Here is a 12,821-nt window from a genome sequence, read left to right on the forward strand (position 1 = left end):
TTGGCCATGGAGGAAGAATGGAAGAATGTCTCTTCAGTTCTTCTGCCCAATTTAAATTCAGACTGGTTTTTTTTGTTTGTTTGTTTGTTTGTTTGTTTTTGCTTTTGAGTTGTAGGAGTTCTTTATCTAGTTTGGATTTTAACCCTTTATCAGACAGATGATTTGTAAATATTTTCTCTATTCTGGAAGTTGCTTTCTCATTTTGTTGATGGTTTTCTTTGCTGAGCAGAAGCTTTTTAGCTTGGCATAGTCCCAGTTTGTTTATTTTTGCTTTTGTTACCTTTGTTTTTGGTGTCAAATCTAAAACATCATTCTCAAGACCCAAGGCCAAGGGACCCCTACATTTTCTTTTAGGGGTTTTATGGCTTCAGGTCTTACATTCAAGCTTTTAATCCATTTTGAGGTGGTTTTTGTGCATGGTAGAACACAAAGGTCCAGTTTTTTTTTTTTTTTTAAGATTTTATTTATTTATTTGACAGAGAGAGATCACAAGTAGAGAGGCAGGCAGAGAGAGAGAGAGAGAGGGAAGCAGGCTCCCTGCTGAGCAGAGAACCCGATGCGGGACTCCATCCCAGGACCCTGAGATCATGACCCGAGCCGAAGGCAGCGGCTCAACCCACTGAGCCACCCAGGCACCCCACAAAGGTCCAGTTTTGTTTGCTTGCATCTGGCTGTCTGGTTTTCCCAACACCATTTATTGAAGAGACTATCCTTTTTCCATTGTATATTTTTAGCTCCTCTGTCATAAATTAATTTACCACATACACATGGGTTTATGTTTGGATTCTATTCTACTTCATGAATATCTTTGTTTTATGCCAATACCATCCTGTTTTCATTACTATAGCTTTATAATATATAATATAATTGAAATCAGAAAGCATAATGTCCCCATCTTTGTTCCTTCTCAGGATTGCTTCAGCTATTTGGGGTCTTGTGTGGTTCTATGGAAATTTTAGGATTGGGGTCCCTGGGTGGCTCAGTCAGTTAAGCATCTGCCTTCAACTCAGGTCATGATCCCAGGGTGCTGAGGTCGAGCCCTGCATTAGGCTCCCTGCTCATGGGGAGTTGGCTTCTCCCTCTGCCTCTCCCACCAACTTCTGCACGCATGCATGCACTCTTTCTCTCTCTCTCACTGTTTGATATACATAAATAAAATCTTTAAAATAAATAAATAAAATCTTTTTTAAAAAAGAAATTTTAGGATTGTTTGTTCTTTCTCTGTGAAAAGTGCTGTTGGACTTTTGATAGGGATTGCACTGAATCTGTAAATTGCTTTGGGTATTATGGACATTTCAGCAATATTAATTCTTACTACCCATGAGCACAGAGTACCTTCCCATTTGTTTGTGTCTCCTTTAATTTCTTTCATTAGTGTCCTTTAGTTTTCAGTGTACAGATCTTTCGCCTCCTTATTCCTAGGTATTTTATTCTTTTTGACGTGATTGTTAATGGGGTTTTCTTTACTTTCTCTTCCTGATGGTTTATGAGTATATAGAAACACAACAGATTTTTGTAGGTTGGTTTTTTATCCTCAAAATTACTGATTTCATTTATTATTTCTAATGATTTTTTTGGTGGAGTTTTTAAGGTTTTCTATATGTAATATCATGTCATCTGCAAATAGAGATGGCTTTACTTCTTCCTTTCTGATTTGGATGCCTTTTATTTCCTTTTCGTGTCCAGTTGCGCTGGCCAGGACCTCCGATACTGTATTGAGTGAAAGTGGCAAGAGTGGGTCATCCTTCTCTTCCTTCTGGTCTTGGCGAAGTTTTCAGCTTTTCACCACCAAATGTGATGTTATCTGAGGGCTCAGCATATATGGCCTTTATTATGATGAGGTACATCCCCTCTGTACCTAGTTCATTGAGTTTTTATCATGAATGAATTTTGTTAAAAATTATCATGAATTGAATTTTGTTAAATGGCTTTTCTTCACCTACTGACACGATCATATGATTTTTCATTTTGTTAATGTGGTGTATCACATTGATTGATCTTTGGATACTGAGAAAGTCCTATCATTTTAATCTGCCCATTTCTTTTTATTATTATTTTTAAAAAATTTTACTTATTTGACAGAGAGAGAGATCACAAGCAGGCAGAGAGAGGGGGGAAGCAGGACCCCCCGCTCAGCAGAGAGCCCAATGTGGGGCTCAATCCCAGGACCCCAAGATCATGACCTGAGCTGAAGGCAGAGGCTTAACCCACTGAGCCACCCAGGAACTCTATCCATTTCTTTTAATCCTTAGGGCCACTCTCCTTACTCCCGATCATCATCATCTCACATCTGAATTTTTGCTGTGGGGGTCAACTCACCTACCTATTGTCTTTTACCTCTCAAATCTATCTTCTTTCTCACCAATCTTCCGCAAATGCTTTCATCATATTATTTCTCTATGTAACGACCCACAAAACTCCTTACTACCTCCTGCTCAGATGTTGCCTGCCCTTAGCCTTGCCCTCTCCACCTGCCCTTCTTGCTCATCCCTCACAGGACACAGTACAAGACTTGACTCCTCCCTTAGCAGCAGACTCTTCCCTACACTGTCTTCTCCCTCCTCCTGTTACCTCCCTGTCTCGTCTCTGTCTCGCCAAGCCTCACCCTTCCTCCAGGGCTTGGGTCACCTTCACAACTGCTTTTCCAATCACCCTCACCCCCACTGACTTTGTTCTTTGCACTGTAACTATGCTCAACATCTTTAGAATGCAACTGTTTCTTGTCTGTAAGACACACCTTCCTGCAGTTTCCTTGATTGCCTGGATTGTATCTCGGCTTCAGAATCTTGTAAGGGGCCTGGAAAAGAAACAACTTTTTCTTTTGAGTACAAAGGATGGTATCTTTGTTAAATAAGCTGATTACCAAGTGGATGCGGGCTGAGTTACTTAGTTTTAACGATATTAACGAGGGAATTTTTACTGACACAAGAAGTATTTACTGATTCGGGCTTTTTTGTAAGATTGCCTCGTTACAGAGCTGTGATTCTCAGTTTAGCTCTCTTGAGTATGTACTCCCCCAGCATCACCACCGCAGAGAGCTACTAGTATTAATTACTAATTACTAATAGGAGAGTCCTTTCCCTCAGGTGTACTAGGGTTGAGAGCCCACCAAGAGAGAAAACTGAAACTGTTGGTGGTATTTATTAAACTAAGATTATTTCAGGGCACCTGGCTGGCTCAGTAAAGCATGTGACTCATGATCTCCGGGTCATGAGTTGGAGACCCACATTGGGCATGGAGCCTCCTTAAAGTAAAAATTTCTTTCACCTTCCTATCACAGTGGGTCAGAATTGGACCTTTCTTAGAGCATGTATCAGTTCTTAGTTCTTTGAGCATTAATGAGTACTCTTACTCATTATTTACTTATTACTTTATTTACTTATTACTTTATTAACTTTCATTACTCATTACATTAAAACTTATTACCCCACTTGGTCAAGCAAGTCTGCTTGACCAGGTGGGGTAGGATATGCCATGTGCAAGAATTACATGCATTTCTGCTGGGGGGGTGGTGGTGGGCCAGACTGAGGACTCATCTACCTGCCGGAACCTCCGAGGATTACCTTTAGTTCCACTTGTTGGGGATGGTACGCGGTGACGAGGCAGCAGTCACAACATGGGGACAGACTTCTCAAAAGAAAAGAATACCCATCTAGATCAATGCTATAGAGGTCCCGAAGCACAAAGAGGGAGAAATGGCCATCTGATTTGACAATTAGAAGGGTCCTGGAAACCTGTGTGCTGTGGTATGAATGTTTGTGTCCCCCGAAAATTCATATGTTGAAATCCTAACCCCCCAGGTGATGGTATTAAGAGGTGGGCCCTTAGGAGATTAGGTCACAAGGATGGAGGCCCCATTAATGGGATTAGCGTCCTTATAACAGAGACCCCCGGAGCACTCCTTTACTACTTCTGTTATGTGAAGACATGGGGAGAGTGATGTGGCCTATAAACCAGAGAGCAGGGCCCTTGCCAGACACCAAATGTGTCAGCAATTTGATCTTGGACTTCCCAGTCTCCAGAACTGTGAGAAATAAATTTCTGTTGTTTATAAGCCACCAGATCTATGATATTTTGTTTTAGCAGTGCAAACAGACTAAGACATTGTGAGAAGGCAATTGCCATGAGGTTAAGGCTGAGACCAGATTTCCTGATACAAGGAGAGTAGATACTGAACCGAGGAAAATATATGTGTAACTTGCTGAAGAGTGTTCAATGAAATGTAGGAGAGCAACAAGGCTGGGTCAAATCATGACTTTTTTTAAATAAAGGATTTTATTTATTAGAATGCAAGCAGGGGCCAGGGGTGGAGGAGGAGAAGCAGACTCCCCACTGAGTAGGGACCCCACGATCTTGACCTCAGCTGAAGGCAGGCACCCCAAGGTGATTTATTTCTGATACAAGTAGAAAGCAGGAAGAAGTTGGGATATTTATCAGCTGGGATGCTAAGAGTGGTGAGGATGTGAGATGTGAGGAGGACGGGCAGAAATGCAACACGAGGAGAGAGAATGAAGCCTACTGATTGGAAAGCCATAGGAAGAGCAGCCAAGGTCAGGGTGGGGCTACTGATAGTAGTTGACCCCAATGTGGATGCAGATAATAGGGGAGGCCGCATGGTATTTAGAACCAATGACAGGGAAAGGAAGTACAAATCTAGTTCCTGACTGGCTCTGTATTAACTCGAACACCTTGGCCAGGACCGTTACCATTGGTGAATGTTGGGATCTTCATCTTTATACTGGTGATAGTAGTGTCTTCCATGTTTGTCTCAGGAGATTGTTTAAAGGGTCAACTGTGTTAATAGTGTAGGAGAAAGGGCACTGTAATCTATCATGTACTATAAAAAAAAAATCTGGATTCTGATAAAACCAGGGCAGGGGATAGAGAACCTAAATCATGGGAAATAAACAAAATACAGAAAAAAAGAATAAGCTTTTTTTTTTTTAAAAGATTTTATTTATTTGACAGAGAGGCAGCGAGAGAGGAAACACAGGCAGGGAGAGCGGGAGAAGGAGAAGCAGGCTCTCAGCTAAGCAGGGAGCCCGATGTGGGACTTGATCCCAGGACCCCAGGATCATGACCTGAGCCAAAGGCCATGCCTAACGACTGAGCCACCCTGGCACCCCAAAAAGAATGAGCTTGGGGAGAAAGGGTGTAGGAGAGACAATTGTAGCCTAAAAACTTAGGGCATCAAGAAGAGCCTAAGAACTTAACCTTGCTTTATCCACTATACCTTTAAGACCCAAATCACTGTTACTTACCCCTGATGATAATTTTTCCCAGCCTGTCTCCCATGTAGCAGTGGCTCCATCTTCATATTTGCCTCTATGATAACTATACATTTTGAGTTTTTCCCCCTTTATTCATTTTGGTGTGGTAAAATATACATAAGATTTACTATTTTAACCACTTTTTTTCAATTTTGACCACTTTAGATTTTTTTTTTAAGATTTTATTTATTTGGCAGAGAGATCACAAGTATGCAGAGAGGGAGGCAGAGAGAGAGGGAAGCAGGCTCCCCGCTGAGCAGAGAGTCCATTGTGGGGCTCAATCCCAGGACCCGGAGATCATGACCTGAGCCGAAGGCAGAGGCTTAACCTACTGAGCCACCCAGGTGCCCCTAGTTTTAACCATTTTAAAAAATATTTTTATTTTCTTTGTCAGAGAGAGGGAACATAAGCAGGGGGAGCAGCAGGCAGGGAGAGATGCAAACTCCCTGCTGACGACATGGGGCTCAATCCCAGGACCCTGAAATCATGACCTGAGCCGAAGGCAGGCTCTTAACTGAGCTACCCAGGCGTCTCCAATTTTAACCACCTGTAAGTGTAAAATTCAGCGGCATTAAGTACATTCACACTGTTGTGCAAACATCACCATCACCCATCTTCCTAAATGGAAAGGAAACTGCATACCCACTAAGTACTAACTCCCCATTTCCCCCCCTTCCACAGCCTCTGTAAACCTTTATTCTATCTCTTTGAATTTGACTACTTGAGGTACCTCATATAAGTGGAATCATGCAGTATTTATCCTTTGAGACTGGCCTCTTTTTTTTTTTTTTAAGATTTTATTTATTTATTTTTTAAAGTAATCTCCACACCCAACCTGGGATTCAAACTCACAACCCCAAGATCAAGAGATCCATGCTCTGCTGACCGAGCCAGCCAGGCTGGCTTCTTTCCTTTAGCGTCATGTCCTCAAGGTTCATCCATGTTGTAGCCTGTGTCAGAATTTCCTTCCTTTCTAAGGCGGAAGAATATTCCAGTAGATATAAACCACACTTTGTTTATCCATTCATCTGTTCAAGGAGACTTGTGTTGCTTCTACCTTTTGGCTATTATAAATAATACTGCTGTGAACATGCATAGACCAATATCTCGTGGAGGCCCTGTTCTCCTGTTTACACCTGAATTGCTGGGTCATAAGGTTGCCAACACTTGTTATCCATGCTTTGACAATAGCCATCCTAATGGGTGTAAAGTAGTAGGTTACTTTTTGTTTTTTTATTTTTTTAGGCTACTTTTTATTTTTTTTAAAAGATTTTATTTATTCACTTGACAGAGATCACAAGAAGGCGGAGAGGCAGGCAGAGAGAGGAGGAAGCAGGCTCTCCGCTGAGCAGAGAGCCTGATGTGGGGCTCGATCTCAGGACCCCGGGATCATGACCCGAGCCGAAGGCAGAGGCTTTAACCCACTGAGCCACCCAGGTGCCCCTAGGTTACTTTTTAAAACACATGTTTCTTCCTTAGACTTTAAGTTCTTCAAAAACTGACATTGTGGGTATCTGTTTGATTCAAATGAAATCAAAGACCTGAGCTGAATACATATTTCCTTAAGGGTGTCTGTGTAAATATTCAGAATTGCCCCAAACCTCTCCACAATAGTAGTAAAAATATGTTTTCATTGATGTCAGTCCTGTCTGAATTTTATTCAAGGGACTGAAACGGGCAGAAAAGGAGCAGCTCCCTGGACTGCGCTAGAGGGGAAGGAGCGCCCTCTTGTGTCCACTCTTTGTCAGTGTCAGTGGATAAAGAAGCTGGCTGAGAAATGAACATTTCAGACCTTTTTTTTTTTAATTTCAGACCTTCTGATGACATGCCAGTGACAGCAAACTCCAGTTATGCCCCTCCTGCATAAAAGAAAATGTGGAAGTACAGAGTGAGTGAAACTGGGATCCTCTGAAGAATTCCCAGTCTAGAAGGTGGGTGGGGGTGGGAGTTGGGGAGAGTAAAGTATGTTCAGAAATAACAATAGAAGACTAGAAGCAAAATGGATAGATTACTATGTGAATACAGAAAGGTTAAAATCTCACAGGAGATAAGCCAAGATTCATATCAGAATGTATGCATCGCTGGCTAAGAAGGAGCTGAGGTTGGCACTGGAGTTTCTCTTAAGGCTCCAGGTACGGAGTGTCCCTGGACTGGGAGGACAGACCCCATGTAGGGGCCATAGGGTTCCGGCTGTTAGGTCTGCAGAGGTCCCATGAGGTTTAGACAAACTCACCTATCTTTTGGAGGGAGGCCCTGGAAAGTCATCACGGGTTCCTTTCTTCCTTTTTGTGTCTTTCCCCTAGTTCCCTACCTCTTGACTTCCATCTCTGGACACTTCCTTTTTCCCTAAATTGGCTGTTGACTGGGACACTGTCTTCATAGCTCCCCCTGGCCCTGATGCTCACAAAGATAATTACCGTAGGTCCTCTGGCTCTAGGGTTTTTGCATGTATAACAAGTTCGGGGACCAGTTATGAAGGATTAAGAAGCTCTCTCGCCATCCTTGCTCCTGGAAGCAACCTTCAGCTGGCTTCTTAGAGTGGAGAGGTTCCTTCTCCTGGTCTTCATCCTTCAACGCTGAATGAGGATGGAATCAAGGCAGGGCAGAAGATGTGCGAAATATCCAATCAGGTAGAAACTCGTGTTCATTAGGGAAATTAGCATGGCATAAAAAAGAACAGTTCTTTATGCTCAAACACATCTGGGTTTAAAGCCCACCTTTGCCCACTTGTAGCTGTGGCCCCTGGTGCCACCTTGGTGCCTGGTGCCTACTTTGCCCCCAATTCTGCATCTGTGAAATGAGGATAACAACCTGCCCACCTCGAAGGATTCTTGCAAAAATTGAATACGGTAGAGGACATAAATCGCTTAGAAATATCAAGTGTAATTAATGCCCATATTCTTCCTTCTCTTACCCCTAGCCTCCTTCTGTTCCTGTAACTCTAGTGGCTATGGCTGAGACTTCTGGGTCAGTGGAACAATAACTCAGAATTTCTAGGTCAACAGGAGATGTATGGGAGGCAGAAGAGCTGCTTTGTTGGTATTCTTGTGTAGGGTGGCGTGGGGAAGGCTTTCCAAACCATCCGAATTCCTTGCCAATACTTTTTGCAGCTGCCCAAGCCAGATACCGGGGAGTCATTCTTGAATTCTGGTCTCTCAGCCCCCCTTGTCTATATTTCCAGGTTCTGTTACTTCTTTTTTTTTTTTTTTTTAAAGATTTTATTTATTTATTTGACAGACAGAGATCACAAGCAGGCAGAGAGGCAGGCAGAGAGAGAGGAGGAAGCAGGCTCCCCGCTGAGCAGAGAGCCTGATGTGGGGCTCGATCCCAGGACCCTGGGATCACGACCTGAGCCGAAGGCAGACGCTTAACGACTGAGCCACCCAGGCGCCCCGGTTCTGTTACTTCTTAACCTAGTCCAAATCCTAGGGTTCTCTCCATCTCCCCGCATTATTTTATTTTATTTTATTGTTTTTAAAGATTTTATCTATTTATTTGACAGAGATCACAAGTAGGCAGAGAGGCAGGCAGAGAGAGGAAGGGAAGCAGGCTCCCTGCTGAGCAGAAAGCCAGATGCGGATGCGGGGCTTGATCCCAGGATGCTGAGATCATGACCTGAGCTGAAGGCAGATGCTTTAACCCACTGAGCCACCCAGGCGCCCCTCCCCGCATTATTTTAAATCACCACAGTCTCGTCCCTGGAAGTCCGCCAGGGCTTCTTGACAGGACTGCAGAACTGTTCCTCTTCTTAATTATCCAGCAGATAGAGCTCTTTCTACATCCAACTCTTAGCCAGCCACTCCTATGGGTAAGATCACTTACTGATTGCTCAGCTTCTCGCAAGATAAAGTCTAAATTCCTTAGCGTGTCTTGGTTCTTGTTTGGAATCCTGCCCACGTTTTCAGCTTTCTCTCTCATGAGCCTTGCTGCCCCCCCCCACTCCCCCCAGGTATGCTGGCTGCATTGAACTCTCTCCATGGATAAAGTGAAGTGACTGAAGGGTTCTTGATGTGGGACTTTAGTGCTTAGAGTGGGCCAGCCCTGGGCAAACCAGGATGGCGGTCACCCTAGTTTTGCCTTGGGTCTCCACATGGTCTATTGCTTTCTCCTGAATGCTTCCCCTCACCTGTCCTGCCTCGTATTTACTCCTCAGTACCACGCATCCTCTGTTTCTGCTTGGACATCCCCAGTGCAGCTCTGAATGGAGAGCTTTATTCATCCCCTCCCAAAGCTGCCACATGTCACAGCCTGTGCTCCTTGCAGCTCCTGCCCCATTTTAATGGCTGCTTTGTCTCCCCCATGGTTATAGACCCATTAAGGGCAGGAAGTTTATTTTTCTCCTACCTGTATTCCCAGAGCCTAGCAGAGAGTCTGGCACTATGTTAGAGTTCGATAAATTAAAGTTTTCTTGAATTAAGGAATATCAATATAAATTTATATTTCTCAGTTGTCATCTAATTCATATCATTGTGGGGGATGTTACAGATCGAATGCTGGTGTCCCCACGCAAATTCACATATGTTGAACCCCTAGAGAACCTGTATATGGAGATGAGGCCACTAAGGAAGGAAGAAATATAGGAAGGAAGGAAGGTAGATTGGTTAAATTAGGCCATAAGGGTGGTCTCCTGATCAGATAGGATCTGTCCAGGGAAACCTCATTCTCTCTCTCTCTCTCTCTCTCTCTCTCTCTCTGCACAGATACCAAGGAAAGGCCATGTGAGCACACAGAGAAAGGGCAACCCCAAAAGAGAGATCTCACCAGATGCCAACCCTGCCAACACCTTGATCTTGGACTTCCAGCCTCCAGAGCTGTGAGAAAGTAAATGTCTGCTGTTTAAGCCCCCCAGCCTGTGGTGTTTGTTACAGCAGGCTGAGCAGGCTAAGACAGAGGCTCAGCCTAGTTCATGTAACTACGCTGTGACCAGTGATGGGTAAGGGTCACCTAGGGAACCATCCTGAGGCAGACAGTCTATTCCCAAATGGGCCCAATTATATTTCCCATCCCACGGGTTCTTCCAGAACCTCGCAGCTCTCCCACGTCTGTGCCTGCTCTGCTTAAAACTGGATAAGCCTCTGTGGTCACCAGGGGATAATGGAGTGACACTGTAAGACTTGCAAGGCGAGGACAAAAGAGGTGATTCAGAGTCCATCTGTCTCTCTCGGGATGCTCATCCTTCGAACCCAGTCCCCATGCTACAAGAACCCCAGCCCCAAAGAAGAGGAACAGGGGGCCCTGTCCTCAGCCCTGGCTGAACACCCAATGAAAGGCTCACATGCACTTCCCAGCCATGTCCCTACACCATCTTGGAACTGGATCTCCCAGCCCTCTGTCGGGAGGACCCAGAGGATGTTGTGTGGATCAGAGACAAGCTCTTCCCCAGGCCCCTCCCAAAATGCACATTTATGAGGGGAATAACAGACTGTTGTTGTAAGTAGCCAAGTTTTGGGGTGGTTTGTTTTATAGGAATAGATAACCCAAATACAGCTTAAGATAAGAGAGAGCCATCTGTACTAGACAAGCCCTTCTTTCTCTTGATAGGTCCTTGCCCCAAAAGATTCTGGTTTATTTCAGAAGAGACGGGGACATACTCCAGGCTGGCCCATTCCAACAGAGGCCCGTGATGTAACTGGCTCCTGACATCACCCAGGGGGTTCACTGGGACAAAGCAGCGCAGAATCCTAGAGCTGTAGGCCACCCCAGTGGCACAGCTGCCCCTGGATCTGAGGGCTAAGCATGAGGCCTTAACTGAGAGTCATCTGCTCTGACCATGGGAAGAACACCAGGTCTCATCTGGGTGTGGGCTTTTTTTTCTTCTCTGCCTCAGAGTCATGTGTTAGTATCACTTTGGGTGGTGCAAACTAATCAATTATAAGTTGGTTGTGTTTTGTCCTATACCAATCATTTGGGCATCCAAATCTCTGTATCCTGCGCCATCTTTCCAGGCCACCATTTTGAACCACTCAAAAACAAGAGTGTGTGTGTGTGATGTATATAATATATATGTAACATCTACATATATATTACATGTTACAGTATGGAACACAAGAACATGAATGTTCAACATTACGTGATAGACAAACATTTGGTGTTCTATCATTCTGCTTTACTTAGGTAAATAAGTATCCTAGAATGGTAACTTCTGAACCTTGAAATGGTTACATGAGTAGGTGGTTTAGTTTAGAAGATCTGACTAATATTTTTGCAGCCAAGTAACATTTTCTGCTTTCCAATGACTCTTTGAGGCCCATTTACATTGCTTGAACATTAATTCTAATTCCTTCTTTGGAAATTTTTACATTGCCCCCATTGTGCTGCTTATTCCTCACAGTCCCACTCATGTAATACACCTCCCACCCACTCCTGGCCACACTTCTTCCCAGGCTCCTTTGTTCTTGGACTTCTGGATGGGTTTGACCAAAGCCAAGTGCTATTAGGAGTATAGAGGGGTGGGGAGAGAGAGGGCTTGGGTCTTCGCCCTCTTCCTTCCCTGCTAGGCCTCATTATCCACAGTGACTGTGTTCCTCCACCACAGAGCATACAGCCTGTTGGGCGGCCCCTCACCTGTGGCTACAGCTCTCACTGGGTTCTGGGAACAACAGGCCCTTTCCTCTCTGCCTCTTCAGGCCACAGGCTGACAAAGGCTTCCACTGTCACCAGTTCCTAGGTGGTTCACCATCTCATCTTGATTCTCTTAACACCCCCTTCAGTGTTGTTTGTAGGCTGAATTGTGTCCCACTCCCCCCAACCTCCCACCCAAATTCCTATATTGAAGTCTTAACCCCCAGGACCTCGGAACCGGACTGTCTTTGGAGCTAGGGTCTTCAAAGAGGTAATTAAGGTTAAATGAGGTCATATGGGCAGGCCCTAATCTGATCTGACATGTATCCTTGTAGTAAGAGGAGATGAGGACACAGACCACCCAGAACAAAGACCATATGAAGACAGAAGGAGAGGGTGGCCACCCACAAGCCAAGGAGAGAGGCCTCAGAAGTAACCAACCCTGCCAACATCTTGATCTTAAAGTTCCCAGCCTCCAGAGCTGTGAGAAAATAAATGTCTGTTGTTTGTAATCCACCCATCTACGGTATTTTCGTTATAGCAGCTGGACTAGATGAAGGCAGGGGTACTGGGTGATGGCAGCTCCAGCCAACGAGACACCATGGTAAACAGCCCCCCCCATTAAACAGCTCAACTAGCCTTGGGAGTCGGCTGTCTGCACTTTTCTGGGACCCGGCCCCGTACACCCAATATTACCACTGTTGCTATCCTGGTCCCTTTACCAACCCCATGGTACCTATCCTCACATTTGTATCTAAGTTTGTAACCATGCCAGCACTTCTGCCATGAACACCTTTTACTGAAATACTGTAGGACTCCCTTTCCCAAGCAGGTACCTAAGCTGAAAGTTTTTTTTTTTTTTTTTTAAAGATTTTATTGATTTATTCTGACAGACAGAGATCACAAGTAGGCAGAGAAGCAGAGAGAGAGAGAGAGAGAGAGAGAGAGAGAGGAGGAAGCAGGCTCCCTGCCAAGCAGAGAGCCCCACAT

The sequence above is a fragment of the Enhydra lutris genome, unplaced genomic scaffold, assembly GCF_002288905.1.
Source record: "Enhydra lutris kenyoni isolate GAN:26980312 unplaced genomic scaffold, ASM228890v2 scaffoldscaffold3, whole genome shotgun sequence".
Classification (NCBI taxonomy): domain Eukaryota; kingdom Metazoa; phylum Chordata; class Mammalia; order Carnivora; family Mustelidae; genus Enhydra; species Enhydra lutris.